This window comes from Lacerta agilis, chromosome Z (genome assembly GCF_009819535.1).
Source record: "Lacerta agilis isolate rLacAgi1 chromosome Z, rLacAgi1.pri, whole genome shotgun sequence".
Lineage (NCBI taxonomy): Eukaryota > Metazoa > Chordata > Lepidosauria > Squamata > Lacertidae > Lacerta > Lacerta agilis.
The window spans coordinates 19,141,017-19,158,099 of NC_046331.1; positions in this window are offsets into that span (position 1 = coordinate 19,141,017).

Below are 17,083 nucleotides of genomic sequence, written 5' to 3' on the forward strand. Positions count from 1 at the left end.
TTCACCTCCTGCAGGTGGAATAAGACTGGGCAATGCTGCATGTCACAGCTGCTGCCCTCTGTGCTCTGTTGAGGGAAGAAGAAAAGGCCCACCTTTATATCCACTTAACCGCCATGTACTTTTGTGATGTCACAGGTACTCTGTAGCCAATGGCAACAGCTGGAGATGCATCATCACAGTCTCCTCAGACCTCACAATTGTGGGTGCCCCCAGCAGGGATTTGTTTGTGTCCTTGTTTATTATTTAAAAAGTATTTATAGACTACCCTTCATCTGTACTGATAACCAGGGAGGGCCATGCCGTAAAACTGTTGCAGGGGACCTTTTCCACCTGTAGGGGACCCCCCCTCCCTTTTAAGGGCAGCCTGGAGGGGGGAGGGTCAGAAGCAGAGGAGAGAAACTAGATGTCTCTCTCCAATTATTTTGAACAGTGAGCATGCAAAGACACTAAAAGAAGCTAAAGAGAGGAGAAGGCTAAAATACTAGTTGCACTTTGAAACAAAACAAACACCTTTAAAAGAACATGTCTCCAGAGCACTCTTTCATCCAAAGGAAGTAAACAGGATAGTATTGCCCCTAGAACAATCAGCAGTCTGAGCGAGCAGGGAGTGAAGGCTCCTTGCAGCTGTGGGCTGGAGAGCTAATGCTGCCTGCCTCCTGCCTCCCCTTCTCTTCCCTTTGTCTTGTGAGGGAGCAAATATACAATGAGGGTGTCCTTTTTTACAGTATTTGGATTTTTGAATTTATATTTCTTTTAAAATGCATACAGAAGGAAACAAAAGTCCAGTAATGTACATGTTATTTACATGATTCCAACACAGATAAAATGTGAAGAGAGAAAAAGAAGAAAAGTCAGGGAACCAAACAGAAATCCAATTATTTATTATTCAGAGGAAAGAGGTTGTAATGGAAGGGTGATGAGGGAAAGAAAGAAAATTATAAGACTGTTGAGTCATGAATACTCTATTGGATCAACCAGAGTATATATGTGATATACTGCACTTCAGAGCTGGAATCTCACACCACTTGCAGAGTTGGGGTGGCAAGTAACTATATATTTGCCCCCCCCCAAAAAAAATTCCTCTATACCCAGGCTTTGGCCTTTAACTGGCTGTGTTGGTTTTTTTTTTAGAAGTGGGCGGGATGTTTTAAATGTATCCCCCCCCCCACACACACTTGGGACTCACAAACTCTTCCACTTATTAGGCCTACACATCTAGAAAGCGTAGGTCCGAGCGATTTCCCCCTTGCCCCGCTCCTTTCCAACAGAAAATTCATTCTTTAGTTACAGATCGGAAAAAAATTGCAATCCAGCGAAAGAAAACCCAAATTGCCATTTGCTCCGATTGAGTGGTTTTCCCAATCATGAAGCAGTTGAACAGGAGGAAGTGTGGATAAGTCCTTGGTTTTAATGTATACTGGTACATGGGTTGGTTTTTTTCCCCAATCAAGCAGAGCAGAAAAATTGATGAAATAAATAAATCCTGCAGTAAGGAAATTAGGGACATCTGGGAAATGCCTTAGGCCCATCTTCCCAGAGCATCCATAGATTCCCCATAACACTGCTTTTGAAATTTGGGCATCTCTTCAACAGTCACACCCTCTTGGTCTTTGTAGCCTAATGATGAGCAGGTCAGAGGAGCTGAACTCGAAACAGGTTTATTAATGAACTGAGTACAACAAGCCTCTCCTTTAGTTTCTACCTCACTTTGCCCTGCCTCCTGCTTCTTTGACTGCCTATGCCCAGAGCCGTAGCTAGGTGATCTTGCGCCCCTGGCAGAACTGTCCAGATTGTGTCCCCTAGCCACGGACAAATTAGCTCTTCTTTCTGCCTCTCCTCCAACCCTTTCACGTGTTCAATTCACCCTCTGTTTAAGTTCGTTTTCTTAGGAGGCAATAATCAGTATTTTTCTTTATAGACATATTTATGGACATATTTTAAGCCAATTTTGCACCCTGCACTTGCCTGCGCCCCTGGCAGGGGCCCACTTCACTACCTCCTAGCTACAGCCCTGCCTATGCCTACTGCTGTATGCTCAGCTATGGGCAAAAATACATGCTATCTTTTGTGGGTCTTCTTTTTCACCCATTCTTGCACCTTGCAAGGTGAAGTCCTGCTTAAACCTTTCCATGGTTATGCTGCCTTGCCACTGAGGGCTCGTCCACCCTTCCACTAGGAAGTGTCTAGGAAGCACAACTCTGAGCTGTTCCTCGCTTGTCCCATGCTTTCTAGGTATTTCCTTTGCCCCACCAATTCCCCCCAGGAAACCCTCTCTTTGGTGCTAAATTGGTGATTGCAGTTTGTTCCAATTTAGCACCAAAGAGAGGGTTTCCTGGGGGAAAGAAGCATGGCAATAGGAATGTGAATGAGCCCTGAGTTTCAACTCCTCCAGGGCCATGGGCCATTCCATCTTTCATAGTCTTCTCACCTTGCTTCCTTTGCTGACTCCATTCCTGGTGCATTGTTTGATGAGCAGGTCAGAGGAATTGAATCAGAAATAATTTTAATAAAGAACAGTCCCTTTCATCAGGAAAGCACATTTATGCATCCTGATCAGTTCAGGATGTTAAGAACATCCAAAGAATCTGCTGAAACTGGCCAATGATGGCACATCTAGTCTTGCATCCTGTTCTCACAGTGGTCAACAAGATGCATGTGGGAAACAGGCAAGCAGAGCCGGAGTACAAGAGCAACTCTGTCTTCCTGTGGCTTCCAGCAACTGTCATAATGGACAGCCTGATGAGGCTGTCAGCCCAGTGCATGGCAGCTGTGCAAAAGGGCATATTCCGCTCATCCAAATTAAACCATCAAAGTCATCACCAACATGAGAAGTGGAATTTTTGTTGAATCTGCCATCCATAAGGCTAGTGCCATGTATGCAAGACCTCAGCTTGACCACACAATTGGTAAGAACCATTTAAGAAGGAACCCAACAGCTGGCTATTTGAGTAAAAAACAACTCCAGATAGGGTGCAAGGAAGGATCTGAATATACAGGATGGGGGGAATTGGGTTGAATAAGCATTTTCAAAGACTGTGGTTGGGTGAAGAGATGCTGGGACAATGGGGTAGCAGAAGGTGGTTAGGGAGAGGATGCAACAGTCAAGATGACATATTTGTGTGTGTGTGTTCTGCTGGAAAGCTCTCATAAACTCTTTGTCCTGCAATGTATTACAGAATAAAGTCTGACAAATTGGGAAATTGGTGTGAGATTTTGTACTGAACCACCAAGAGAAAATTATCCCATGTAGAGATGCTCCTACCTTCTATTTCAGAACCCAACTCTTCACCAGAGTTCTCAGACCAGAGTTCTAAGATGCTCCTTTTAATATGACATGACAATGGTTGCACATATTGTTGAACAGATCTAAAAGAGGGGAGGATAAAAGAGAGAAAAGGCAATGGAAGCGGGACTAGTTACCATTCTTAACTCCCCCCCCCCCATTCTTTTTATGGCTGCATCACGTTAATGATTGTGAACATGGAATCTGAGGATGATAGTTATTCTGGTGATAAACCATGGAGAGTAAGTTTGAGGTTGTGTACTATTGAAGAATATATCATGCTAGCGGGGAGGGAAACATGGCAAAGACCCACAGATATTTTAGATGATAGAAAGCCCTGGTAATGTCATCCAGATGTTACATTCATCTCATTGTGGGTGTAGACAGGATGTGCTTCCTTGGGCTTATAGCCTGAAGCTGCTAAGTAATTGTGGGTGTGGGCATCATAAAATCCTCAAGAACTGAGCCGAGATACACAATATATGAACTTCTCAGCATCTGACAGCACCAGTGGAACTAAAGTGATGTAATGCGGCTGTTTGCCCTGGGCACATTTTGAACAGGGTGCAAAACAAGCACCCAAGATAATGTGTTGTGTAGGCAGTAAAAATATTGTTAGATTTTCTAACATTTTCCTTTCCAGTATCAAATAATTAAGCATATTTTTCAGATACTTTTGAAGCATTAAGACTACAAAACCCATGTTGCTGTGTGCAGCCTGCAGCAAAATATGAATGTGCAAGTATTTATGCAGCCTTGAGGCTGCAGTAGTATTAATATTATGCATCCTGGGACAACCCAGTCAGATAGGTGAGGTACTATTACTACTACTACTACTACTACTACTAATACTAGAATTGTAGAATTGTAGAGTTGGATGGGACGAGGATCATGTAGTTCAACCTCCTGCAGTGGTGCAATGTCAGCTAAAGCATCCATAATAGATGGCCATCCAACCTCTGCTTATAAACGAAGGAGACCCCAACCACCTTCCGAGGGAGTCTGTCCCAGAGTCAAACAGCTCTTACCGTCAGAGAGTTCTTCCTGATGCTTAGTCAGAATCTTCTTGTAACTTGAATCCATTGGTTCAGGTCCTGCCTTCTGAAGCCAGAGAAAACAAGCTTGCTCCATCTTCTATGAGATAGTCCTTCAGATATTTGAAGATGGCTATCAAATCTCTCAGTATCCTCTTATCCATACTAAACATACCCAACTCCCTCAACAACTCCCCATAAGGCTTGCTTTCCAGACCCTTGATAATCTTGACTGCCCTCCTATGCACACATTCCAGCTTGTCAATATCCTCCTTAAATGAGGGAGCCCAGACCAAGGCAGAAGAGAGCAGCAATATGACTTCCTTTGATTGGGACACTCTACTTCTATTGATGCAGCCTAGAATAGCATTAGCTTTCTTTGCTGCTGCATCAAGTCCTAGGGCAGGTTACAAGAATTAATTTTTTTAAACAGTTCATGCATTGCATGTTTCACTACAAACAGAGAGGCTTACCTGATGTAAGCAAGTGTTATTATTGGAAGAATGAGAGCACAGGTGATATAAAATATCTCTCAGATCAGCCATAGCCAGCCTCTGTAAATCCTTTGATCCACTCTCTTCCCTGGCAACCACGCTGCAACCAGTCTGAACCAGGACTCAATGCTGTGATCTGTAAACAAGTTTGGACTAGAGGTGGTTTTTTGTAGTGTTGCAGGGTTTTGATTTGTTTCTAAAGTGTACTGACTGCACAAATTGAACTAGAAAATATATTATGTTCTGATGCACCTAGAAATAAACTGTTTCCAGCAACATTTTGATGTGGAATGAGAGAATAATGTTTTAATATGCCTTTGCATTAATATTGCTGCATGCCCTCCTGCCCCCTTCTGAGTGCTAAGAGACTCCAGGGGTGCCATTTCCTTGGAATGAAAGTGAATAGATGGAGGGGCTCACATCATTAACACTCAAACAGATCTTTCCTCCCCATTTGGTTTCCACGGAAGCCCCAAGTCACAGCTTTGGGTCCAGGCCAGAGCAAGAGGAGCCTCTGTATTTCCAGTTTCCAGCAGTAGCTCCAAATTCTCTCACACACTCTTTAGCTTATTGTTCTCCATCCTAGGTTGATGTACCTCCAACCAGGTGAGGTGGGTAAATTTGTTTCTATGGCAACTCTTTGGACAGGTAGACATTGGCAGTACTTAACTGGCCAGCCAAGGCCAGTACCTTAACAAACACAGTGATCTGGCTGGTTCAACAGGTTTCCTGTTATACTGTCTACCCTCACAGGTACAGAATCACAGGGTTGGAAGGGGCCCCATGGGCATTGTCTAGACTGACCCTCTTCCCAAACCTACAACAATATTATTGCTTTTTAATCAATTTTTATTGAAATTTCTCAAATAAAAAAATACATGATAACAAACACAACATACAAAACAAAACTTTACTGTGAACTTAATATCAGAACTACCTGTTGATGCACCAAACCAACCAACCAACCAACCAACCGGAGGACACGATGATATGAAGACACAGCAACCTGGAACATCAAATTCCAAATCTGCTTTGTAGATTTTTACATTAAAGGTCAGAAGTGTTTAGGTATTATACTAGTCCTTAACGGACTAGGAAGATCTGGAAGGACAACTCTTCGCTGTTGACGCAAATCAAATTCAATAGACGGAGGCCAATATTATTTAAACAATTTGTTTTCCTCCTGTTTAATTAATATAACAATGCTTCCTAATGCTATATTTTCTACATGTATGGAAGGAATGAGGCAGGGTAGGGCACCCTTGGAAGGTAATAGAGCAAATAATACAAGAGTTCTTAGGATCCAGGCTCAATTCTGCTTGCATCCCTGAGTCATAGCCATTCTCTTGTTTGCAAACGAGAAACCTTGCAATGTGATCAAATATTTCATGGTTGATGATGCCTTTGCTGGTAAACATCCTCTGCTGCCATTGGATGGCCTCTAGGCAGCAAAACCAGGCCGGAGTGACCTTCCATCCTGTAGACACTTATATCTTATTGATTTCAGTCTCCTATTTAAGCCATCACCCCAAGGCACCCTGCCATGTGAAGAACATGGTTTCCAAAGCAATACTGGAGCGCTTGGGTGCCCCCCCCCCCGCTGCCATGGAAGACTGTTTTCTTCAAATGAACATTTCTCTGCCTGCAAGCGGTGCATGCCAGCCTCATCCCCAGCTCTCTCAGCCTTGGCTTCTTTTCTTTGTCTATTTTTGACTCAAGTAATAGAGATGTGGCTGCCCTGACATTTTGACAACAGCAGGACTTTATAAATGAAAGATTCCACCGTCTTTTTGATTAGTTTGTTTTTTAGCTTCTTTATGCTTCATCCCCTATCTGTGGAACTCAATGAAGTGCCCTTCCGAGGACGGACTATTATTTTATCTGTCCTGAATCTCCCAACATTTAGCTTCATTGGATGTCCACGAGTTCTAGAATTATGAAATTGGGGGGGGGGCAACACCATTTCTCTATCCACTTTCTCCATGTTATGCATAATTATAAAACTTCCATAATGTTGCCTCTAACTTGCCTTTTCTCTAAACTAAAAAGTCCCAAATGCTGCAACCTTTCATCACAGGGCAAGAGCTCCACTCCTTGATAATTTTGGTGGCTCTTTTCTGAACCTCTTCTGTTGTGTATTGATTCAAGGGTTATCATATCTGTATGATATGATACATACTATTGTCTGTATTCACATTAGGGGAAAGTAACTGCCTTCCTGTTCCAGAAGGAACAGCTACTATTGGTTCATTCAAGTTGCTGCATTTGGATCCTCAGTCTTATTGGTTCCCAGCAAAAGGTAGCTTTGTGATTGCTTGAGATTGTTCCCTCCAAAATGGATCCTTTCTGGCCAGTCTATTGTCCCTATAAATGTAGCTTCCCTCTCCTCAGTTTCCCAGTCTTGTTTACTTGAATAAATAGTGTTACGTGAAGAAGCTGTCTCCTGCCTGCTATGTCAGAGAGCTGAAGTCACTTGCTGAATCACAATCCCCTTTTCTGAACCTCTTCCATCTCTACAACATCCTTTTTGACACGAGGCAACTAAGACCATGCAGTTTTCAAATGCCTTCAAAGCATTGATTTGTATAATACTATAGCATTATGATATTGGTAGTTCGATTTGCAGTTTCTTTCCCAATGACCCCTGGCATGGAATCGTTGTTTTTTTAAAAAAATAACCATCTAATTTGGTGGCCATCATTGTTTCCTGTGGAACCAAGTTCCACAGTCTTAACTCGCCTTCTCAGTCTGCCTTTTGATACTTGAGGTGTATATTCTTAGGACCCACCTTACTTTTGTGGTGGTAAGTTGTTATAGAACTGTTCTTAATATTCTGTTTTAATGTTGTAACAATACCCTGAAACCTTAGGGTGAAGGGTGGATAAATAAAAACAACAACCAGAACTACAATAACTCCATGCTGCATGAAGAAAGATTATTATTATTTGTATCTGTCCTGAATCTGCCAACTTTAAACCTTAATGGAGGCCCACAAATTCTAATGTTATGAGAGAGGGAGGCAAATTTTCCTCTGTTGACTTTCTCCATGCCATGCATGATTTTGTAAACTTCTATCCTTTCACCTCTGAAATTCCCTCTGCTGTTTGGCCAGCCACTAGTCCTGCGAGCTGAGCAAACAAATGGCAAATGTCTGGACCTGAGACCAAGATGTGGATAACCAGACAATGATGACCCCACTTATAAAGCCCAGCCTATGGTCCAGTCCCCAGAAAATGTGGTTTACCTTCCTCTCTCAAAGCAGAGTTATGTGGAACGGAAAGAGCTGAAAATAGTATGCCTGTCATTCACCTTTTGTGCTATATTGACTTTCCCCTGGGGATGCTACCAGATTTTATGTCCGCTTGGAAGGAGTCAGTTTTTCCTAAAAGGGGAGGCAGGAACAGTTTTGCAGTGACTGATCTAGGCAAAGCATAGCACGCAAACTGAGTTGGTGGCCAAGGTTTCCTGGCAGGCTGCTTTGTGACTGAAGTGCCCTTCCTTCTGGATCAGTGACTGTCCTCTGAAGTACAGTGGTACCTCGGGTTAAGAACTTAATTCGTTTTGGAGGACTTTTCTTAACCTGAAACTGTTCTTAACCTGAGGTACCACTTTAGCTAATGGGGCCTTCTGCTGCCGCCGCCGCCACACAATTTCTGTTCTCATCCTGAAGTAAAATTCTTAACCTGAGGTAGTATTTCTGGGTTAGCGGAGTCTGTAACCTGAAGCGTCTGTAACCCAAGGTATCACTGTATTTACAAACAGTACAGAAGGCAAAGGAACTGTTAATATGCTGTTTGTATCCCTGATTCATTGTGGTTCCTGTGCTGGGATTGGGTGTAATAGCCACCTCTGTGGATCCTGGTAGTGTCACACACTCATGCCTTTCCTATTTGTTTCCTTTTTTGACAGCAGCCGGAGATTTTTTAAAAAATTATGGGTGGTATTAACAATATCTGGACATTTTCTGGGGTCAAGAATTTGGGAGTGTTCCCCCCCCCTTTCAAATGGCAAAAAGTCTACATGAAAGAAGTGTTTGTTTGCAGAGTTTGTACCCGGTTCTTCAGCCAAAAAAGCTCCCAGAGTGGCTCACAAACAATCAACACAAGACAAGTATCTCCCCACAGGCTTACAATATTTTTTTTAAAAATGATACACAAGGGCAAAGACACAGGGAGGGAAGAGGAAAAACAAAAACCCAGGTAGATTTCTAAACAGTTGTTCTTAGAATGACCAGGAGGTGCCTGGTGGAGTGGGGTCTTTGGCAAAGGTGATGGAGGCAGCTTCCTGCTTCCCACATCTCCCACTGAGGTCTCATCCACAGTTCCTCTTGTTCTTCTGCTTTCCTCCAGAAAAAACCCCACTCATTAGCACTCAATCGGAACAAACTGCAATTGCGTTTTCCAGGGACTGTGGTTTGCTCCAATTTAGAGCTAAAAAGTGGGTTTTCCCTGTGAAGGAAGAGAGACAAGGGGAAGTGTGGACAAGCCCCCAGGCAGCCTGGGGGAAATGGCTCTCCCCCAGGTGCCATTTGAGGGGAGAGGAAGCCTGGTGGGGCTGGCCTGCAACAGTAGAGCCTGTGGAGGGAGCCCTGCTTCGCAGCTCTCCCGCTGCTGGAATGAAATGTTAAATGAAAATGTCTTTTTACCTCTTAGCAACCTTAGGCCTGGCCAGGCTGTATAGTGCAGTGGGAGTAGGCCCAGGAAGACTTAGGTTCCCTCAGCCATGAAACTCTTTATGTAACATTGTGTCAGCTTCTCTCAGCCAGCCTTATCTACCTCACAGGGTTGTTGTGAGAATAAAATGAAGTGTGTGTGTTTGTGTGCGGGGGGGGGGGGGGGAGGGGGAGAACCATGTTTGCTGCCTAAACCTCCTTGGAAGAAGCGCAGCGTATAAATGTAGTAAAACAAACAACTCAAAATCAGCCTAGTAAATTGTGAAGGCGTGGAGCTGTGCCAAGAGAGGGAAGGGGTGTGTGTGGAATCAAACCAGCACAAGCTGGCCCCTCCTCCTTGCTCACTTCATTGCAGCCGCCTGCCACCAAGTGGATATATTTATTTTTCTCCAGGTGCTTCCACTAAACAGCCTTTAAGCCTTCTGAAATTTGACTGGATTCAAATGATAGGAAAGGAGATTCTGACTAAAAATCAGGAGGATCTTCAGGAACCAGGAAGACTGTTTGACGGTGGAACAGACAACAAACCAACAAAGAAAAGGATTAACAAACCTTTGAAAAGCCATTGAAAACTCACTTCTCTTTCTGGTATGTATGTGCAACCGCACAACACACACTTTGCACACACATAAAGCCAGGAGAATTATCACCCACTCACAGCATCTTGTCTTGAGTTGCTGCCTTTCCTTTCACAAACACCATCATTCCTTTTGCTCTCAAATTATTATTTTCTCTTCGCTACATGGGCTGAAATCCACACAGGCATTTCCCCCCCCAACTCCTCCCACCACACACACCTCCCTCGCTTCTCTCTCTGCAGAACATACAGGGCCATTTCCAGTTATTGTCCATGCAGCCGCCAGAACCAACCAAAACACCCTCTTATTTGCTGCAACAATCTATACCAAAATGCTCAGCTTTCATTTCATCCGTTTGTTTATTTTGAAGCTCTGTTTCATTTAAAATGCATAAAATCATGTAGTAAAACCATATTTAAAAGGTTAAAACCAGACGTCAGTTATGGAAAGATGCATTCATAACTGCCTGCACAGACCAGAAAAAATAGAAAAATCTTCAGCAGGCATTTAAAAGTTGGCACAGAAGGCTGAAGCCTTTGCATGGTAGCTGCAGGAGCTGCATCGAGGAACAGAGCCTGGGGCAGAGGAATGCCTGAAATGCTAGATTCCCTCTGACTCAGCCAGTTCCAACAATCTCCTGTTGAATAATGCCTTCCTCTGCTGCCAACACCCCTCCTCTCCCCAAGTCTTGAAGATCACATGGCCAATAGGGATAGCAGATAAATTCAATTTGGGCCACACTTCTATGAAACCTCACCTAACTTTGGTTTTATATTTATATCCTGCTAGTCAGTGGCGAAGCTTCATGCTCCAGCACCGGGGCCAGGAAGCAGGCAGGGCAAGGCTGGTGTGCATTCTGGGGGCATGGTGCGCCGTCCGCAGGGGCGTGGTGCGCATTCTAGGGGTGTGGCGCACGTTCTGGGGGCATGGTGCGCCGCCTGCAGGGGCGTGGCACATGTTCTGGGGGCATGGCGCACAGCGCGGGTGGGGGGCAGCTGAGATGGAACCCTACCGGGATTGCACTGCCTGGGGCACCCCGCCCCCTACGCCCCGCCCTTCGTACACCAGTGCTGCTTGTTTCCCAGTTCAGTGGCTTACACAGATAAAACAGAACAAGCCACAAACACTGAGACAACCATTATTAAATGCTATTAAACGCTAATAGAATTAAAATACTGTACTATTTTAAAAAATTCATTAAAAACACAGACAATAACTTTAAAAAAACAAACAAACCCAAAACATCACAGCATGAGCCCTTTCATTAGAATCAGTCAGTTTCCAAAGGCTTGTTTGGAAAGTCTTCACCTGCCAGTGGAAGGACAGCAATGAGGGAACCAGTCTGGTTTCTTTAGGGAGGCAACTCCTGAGTCTGGGAGCAGCCACCACCAAGAGGGCCCCGTCCCGCATCCCCAGCAAGCATGAGGGAGGCGGGACTGAAATAATAGCCTCCTCAGCGTCTGGGCAGGTTTGTTTGAGGGAATGCAATATTTCAGAGAGCCTGGGCTTAAGCAATATAGGAGTTTACATCTGTGACCATATTTAAGAGTGGTGGATCTGGCGCCCTTGTTACATTTGAGCCTGTGTGCAAATGAGCACATCTCCTGGTACACATCACTAGTGCTTTTTGGTGTGATGGATTATGGCTAGAGAGACCCCCGGTGTGTGTTCACAGTGCAATGCAATGCAATGCAATGCAATGCAATGCAATTGTGGTATTCATTAGTGCAGTTTCACAGCTCCCCGCCCCCCCTCCCAGCTGCTCAAATCAGCATGGCTTCAATTTGATTCTGTTTGTATACTCACTGGGCAGGAGGCATTGATGTGGGATGTCTTTACCCCATGCAAAGGTGTTTCACATCTTAGCTTAGGAATGGCTTTGTGTGCTGCTGCTTTGAGAAACAATGCATCGGACAGTAGTATCTTACAACAAAGTACGGGATAGGGTTTGGCTAGTGCTATGTGAACACAAGGTTAAAATCCTAGCATGAGAACAAATGAGTGCACAGTAGGTGGTATTGTGAACACAGCCCCAGGTTCAAATCCTCAGCTCATGGGGTAATTTTGAGCCATTCACTCATCCTAGCCTACGTTACAGGGTTGCTACGAGGATAAAAAGGGCAAGAGGGTGAACCATCTATGCTGCCTTCAGCTTCTTGAAGGAAGTTAGTATATATGTGTAATTAAAAAATAGCAACAGTACATTTGGTTTTAGACATAGGGCTGATCCACACTTTTGCTGTGCTGCCAATTCTAGACGCAGTTCTGTGAGGTGGAGGCATGGATCCGAGTAGTTATTTAATTGACATTTGTTCCAATTCAGGAGTAAACAGTGGGTTTTTCTGGGGAAAGCAGTGGGACAAAAGAAAAACCTCTCAGACCCATGTAGATGAGCCCATTCTTGCAGGACAAGGCATCATGCTTCCCATACCCCAACTCATATAAATAAGATACCAGTGAGACTGGGTTTGGGGTAAAAATAGGCCACAACTTTATTGAATACAGATGAAAGAGGTTTGGCTTGGGCATGGGACAATCTACCATATTTCTCTGTGTATAACACACCCCTGTGAGAGCCAGTGTGGTGTAGTGGTTAAGAGCGGTAGACTTGTAATCTGGGGAACCGGGTTCGTGTCTCCGCTCCTCCACATGCAGCTGCTGGGTGACCTTGGGCTAGTCACACTTCTTTGAAGTCTCTCAGCCCCACTCACCTCACAGAGTGTTTGTTGTTGGGGAGGAAGGGAAAGGAAGAGTGTTAGCCGCTTTGAGACTCCTTCGGGTAGTGAAAAGTGGGATATCAAATCCAAACTCTTCTTCTTCTTCTTCCCTGGTAGCCAGTGTGGTGTAGTGGTTAAGAGCAGTGGACTCATAATCTGGCGAACCGGGTTCGCGTCCCAGCTCCTCCACATGCAGCTGCTGGGTGAACTTGGGCTAGTCACACTTCTTTGAAGTCTCAGCCCCACTCACCTCACAGAGTGTTTGTTGTGGGGGAGGAAGGGAAAGGAGAATGTTAGCCGCTTTGAGACTCCTTCAGGTAGTGATAAAGTGGGATATCAAATCCAAACTCTTCTTCTTCCCTGTGTATAGGATGACCCCTATTTTGGGGGACCCCAAATTAAGGAAATGGGGGGATTGCCCAGAGTTGTTCAGCTTTGGGGGGAATTGCACAGAGTTGTGGAGTGTTTTTTGGGGGGATTGCTGACAATCACCCGCCTGACCACCACTTCCAATCGCACGCCTCACCAGAGCCACCAATCATCTGCCTGCTCACTGCCAGCAGCTGCCAATCGCCTGCCCAATTGTTGCAGCAGCAGCCAAACACCAGCAGGCCTTGCTGCAGCCACCAGTCACACACCAAATCAGCGTTGACAATCTGCTTGCAGCTGCCACCAATCTCCCATCCCCCGTCTGCACTATCCGGGTAGAGGGGGAGGCCCACAGCACAATGGTGTGATGAGGTTGGTCACACCAACTACCTGTTGTGTTGGGGAAGCTTAGCAGAGAACTCAAGAGAACTGTTTTATGTAAGGTTCAATTCCACTTTGTGCCCTCACCCAGTGTTTCAAGAGTCGAAAAGGTGTTGCTTAGCACCCTGCACTCAGGACCATTAAACACACCTTCTGAGGGGGGAGGAGTAAGGGAGGATCTCAGACTTCACAGGGGAGCGCCCTTTTATAGGAAGAGTGCAGCAGCACAGACTTCAGAACCTGCCACTTTCAGCCATTAGCTTTTCTCTGTAATTGTTGCTAAGTTGTGAAAGAAAAAAGCCTGCTGTGTGGCAATTTGCACATGATTAGTTCCTGGAAGTAATCCGTGAAAGACTCAGAAGTTGCTAGGATTTGACTTTTGGCTGCACTTTAGATGCCCTTTCTGAGTAAGTTAGAATCCACTGATAATGGCTCCGCCCCTGGCTCTGCCCACAACGCGTCCCAGCCTACATCCCCATTTGCAATGCAGGGTGCAGGCTAGGATCAGGCTCCTGATAGGCAGTTGGGGCTTATGCCCCCTCAGCCTATCAGGAAGGGCACTGCCATTTGAAATCCACCATAGGGGCCCCAGTGAAGACTCTTCCGGCCAACAATGCCACCGCACCAAGAGAGGTGAGCAAACTTGTGACATATTCCAGAGCTTGGAGTATGTAACTTACCAACCATATTGTATTTTGGTCAAAACGCAACATGTTTGGTCACAGTTTTCAGGATAGATGAGGATGAATCCATCATTGCCAACTCCTTCATCACTGACAGTTAACTTTCTTTTGCATTCCCTGTAAGAAGCAAGCACACCTCTTCAAACTGCCTCAACAGTCCCCTCTCAATGGCTAACTATACAAATAACACTAAGAAGGTCATTTGTCAAAACGGTTGCAATCCCCACCTCCCAGGCATCTGCACTCAAAGCACTGAGGCTGGGGAGTGAATTGAGCTGAGGGATATGATGTTATTTATTATTATTTATTTGCTGCATTTATATCCAATCTTTTTTCTTCAAGGAGCTCATGGTTCTCCCCCTCCTCATTTAATCCCCACAACAACCCTGTGAGGTAGGTAAGGGTGGGAGGCAGTGACTGGCCCCCAAGGTCTTTCCCAGGTCCTAGTCCTATTACGCTACACTGTTTGGGGGCAAGGCCTGATCCACAAGTGACTTATATGCAAGTAGCACCTAAACAGGACATATGCTGAATGCAAACAGATGATGAAGCCACTCCCTCCAGTTAAGTAAACGGGGAAACTCAGAGAGGGCCACATATGTATTACAGTTACACTGCCTGCAGCAGACTTTCCTCTGCCTACATCAAGCTGTCAGATAGGTTTTTTTAAAGGGCAGCATCCTCTTTCTCTCTTACTGCCCATATGTTGCTGGTTAACATTTGACATGCCAAAGAACATCTTCTGAGCACATGCTTCTTTCCCACTGCAGAAAGGAAGAGTTGGTTTTAATTAGAGGAGTGAAAGGGAAATGTTGTTGTGATGGCATCACCCTCCACTTGTCAGCATGATAGTCAGGGACAAAAGCACATGGTTTTTGTTTTGTTTTCTCCTATGAAATACATTTATTGTGATGTCTGAAGGCACTGAGCTTTTTATCTTTAAAAAAACAACCCTGTAATAAGCACACATTGGAGAGGATGCTTGCAGAAATGATATTGAGGTCATGGAAGCCACAGTTTCTTGCACATCCAGAGGAGGAGGAGGAGGTGCTAAGATACACACCTGAAGAAAGGGCAGGTGGGCTCAGTAAGGGTGGGAGGAAGCATATGTATTGTTTAAACCAGACCACAACTCCCACCAGAATTATACAGCTGTACTGGTTGGAGTTAACGGGACATACATACAGTCCAACTTTTTCAGATCAAAGCTGGGACACGCGTCTTCCAGAACATGCTCCCAGGCAAGTCACTTGACCTGCATTGCAATCTTGCCCGGGGGGGGGGGGTATTTTTCAGGGTAATATCATGGCACGTGAGATCACAGCACCCAGAATGGCCACCGTGATCTCTTGTAAAAAAAAAGGGATGTCCCATTTCCCCCCTGGGGCACTTGGCAGGTACAGACTCGTAGTGTAAAACACTGGAGGGCACCAGGTTGGTGTAGCCTGGTTTAAATATATACTGGGGGGAAGAGAGCCAATTGTGGTGTATAGCAATTGAAGCATCAGACTAACCTGGGAGAGACCAGGATGCAAATCCACACTCAGCCATGAAGCTCATTGTCTGAACCTGGTCCACTCAGTGCTTCTCGGTCTCCTCCTACCTCACATGGGTGTTGTAGGAATTAATTGAGGAGGGGAAGAACCATGTATGCCTTGAGCAACTTGGTGGAAAAGTTGGCATAGAAATGCAATGAATGAATGAATTAGTAAGTAAGTAAGTAAGTAAATCTATCTATAGTGCTGTTAAACAAAATCACTCTGAAGAAGAAAGTTGCACATCTTTCCCCAGCTTTGGTCCAAACAGAGCTTCGGCAAATCTATGTGCTGAGCCAGGGACAGCAAGAGCGGCTTTGCTCACACTTGGAGAAAAAAAACAAAACTATTCAACATTGGGGAGGCAGAAGCTCTCGTTCTCTGATGTAGGTCAAAGTGTGCACATGTGGCCTTAACAGAGCAGCAGCAGCAGTGACAGGGATTCCACAACCCTCTTTCCTTCCCCCTTTCCTAGGCCTTTTCCTTTATGCGTTGCATGACGGAAACAGTGATAGTGTACACAATATCATGGGGAGAAGGGCTCAGGAAATGTCCTTACTTTAAAGGTATGCAGCATGGTGACAAACCCGCTTTCTTCACTCCCAGGAATCATCGGGCTGGGTTTCCTGAGTCTCTGGAATTCAACATCCTGCTTGCTATGTCTATGTTGGAATCCCGCACCCCCCCCCCCCCCGTCGCCAGGAAAACAATTGGGAGAATATATCCCAAGGCCTAAGAATCTGACTACTGGGTGAACTGGTGTATTTGTGTGTGTCTAGAGAATGCATTAAAGGTGTTTCAAATGGTTACTGGAAGTGCCAAGAACATGAAGGGACATTTTATCATGCTTGGTGGACATGAAAAAAGCTTTAAAATATTGGTTACAAATACATATGTTGATACAGCAGATTCTAAAGGCTAATATGCAATTGAAGACAGAACTTTCTTTTTTTAAGGGTTAATGGCTATATAACCGGAAAACAAAACTATGGAAGATTGTGCCAATATATTATTTCAGCGGCAAGATTGTATGCATCTTTTGCATGTAAGATGGAAGAATACAGCACTGTCTGCTATGGAGGAATCTATATATATATCTAAATGTTCCCATTGCGTGTACGCCGAAAACCTATGTTCTCCGTAACCGCTGCACCAAACAGCATCAAATTGGGACAAAACGTAACTTGACCATCAAGGAAGGATCTGGCATAATAAAAATTTTAAAAAACCACACCTGTCATACCTAAAATAAAGGATAAAGGGGGGGGTGTTGTGTCGTGGGTTCTGGTAGCAAGAAGTCCAGCAACACTTCTTAGTGAAAACAGCTCTTTATTGTA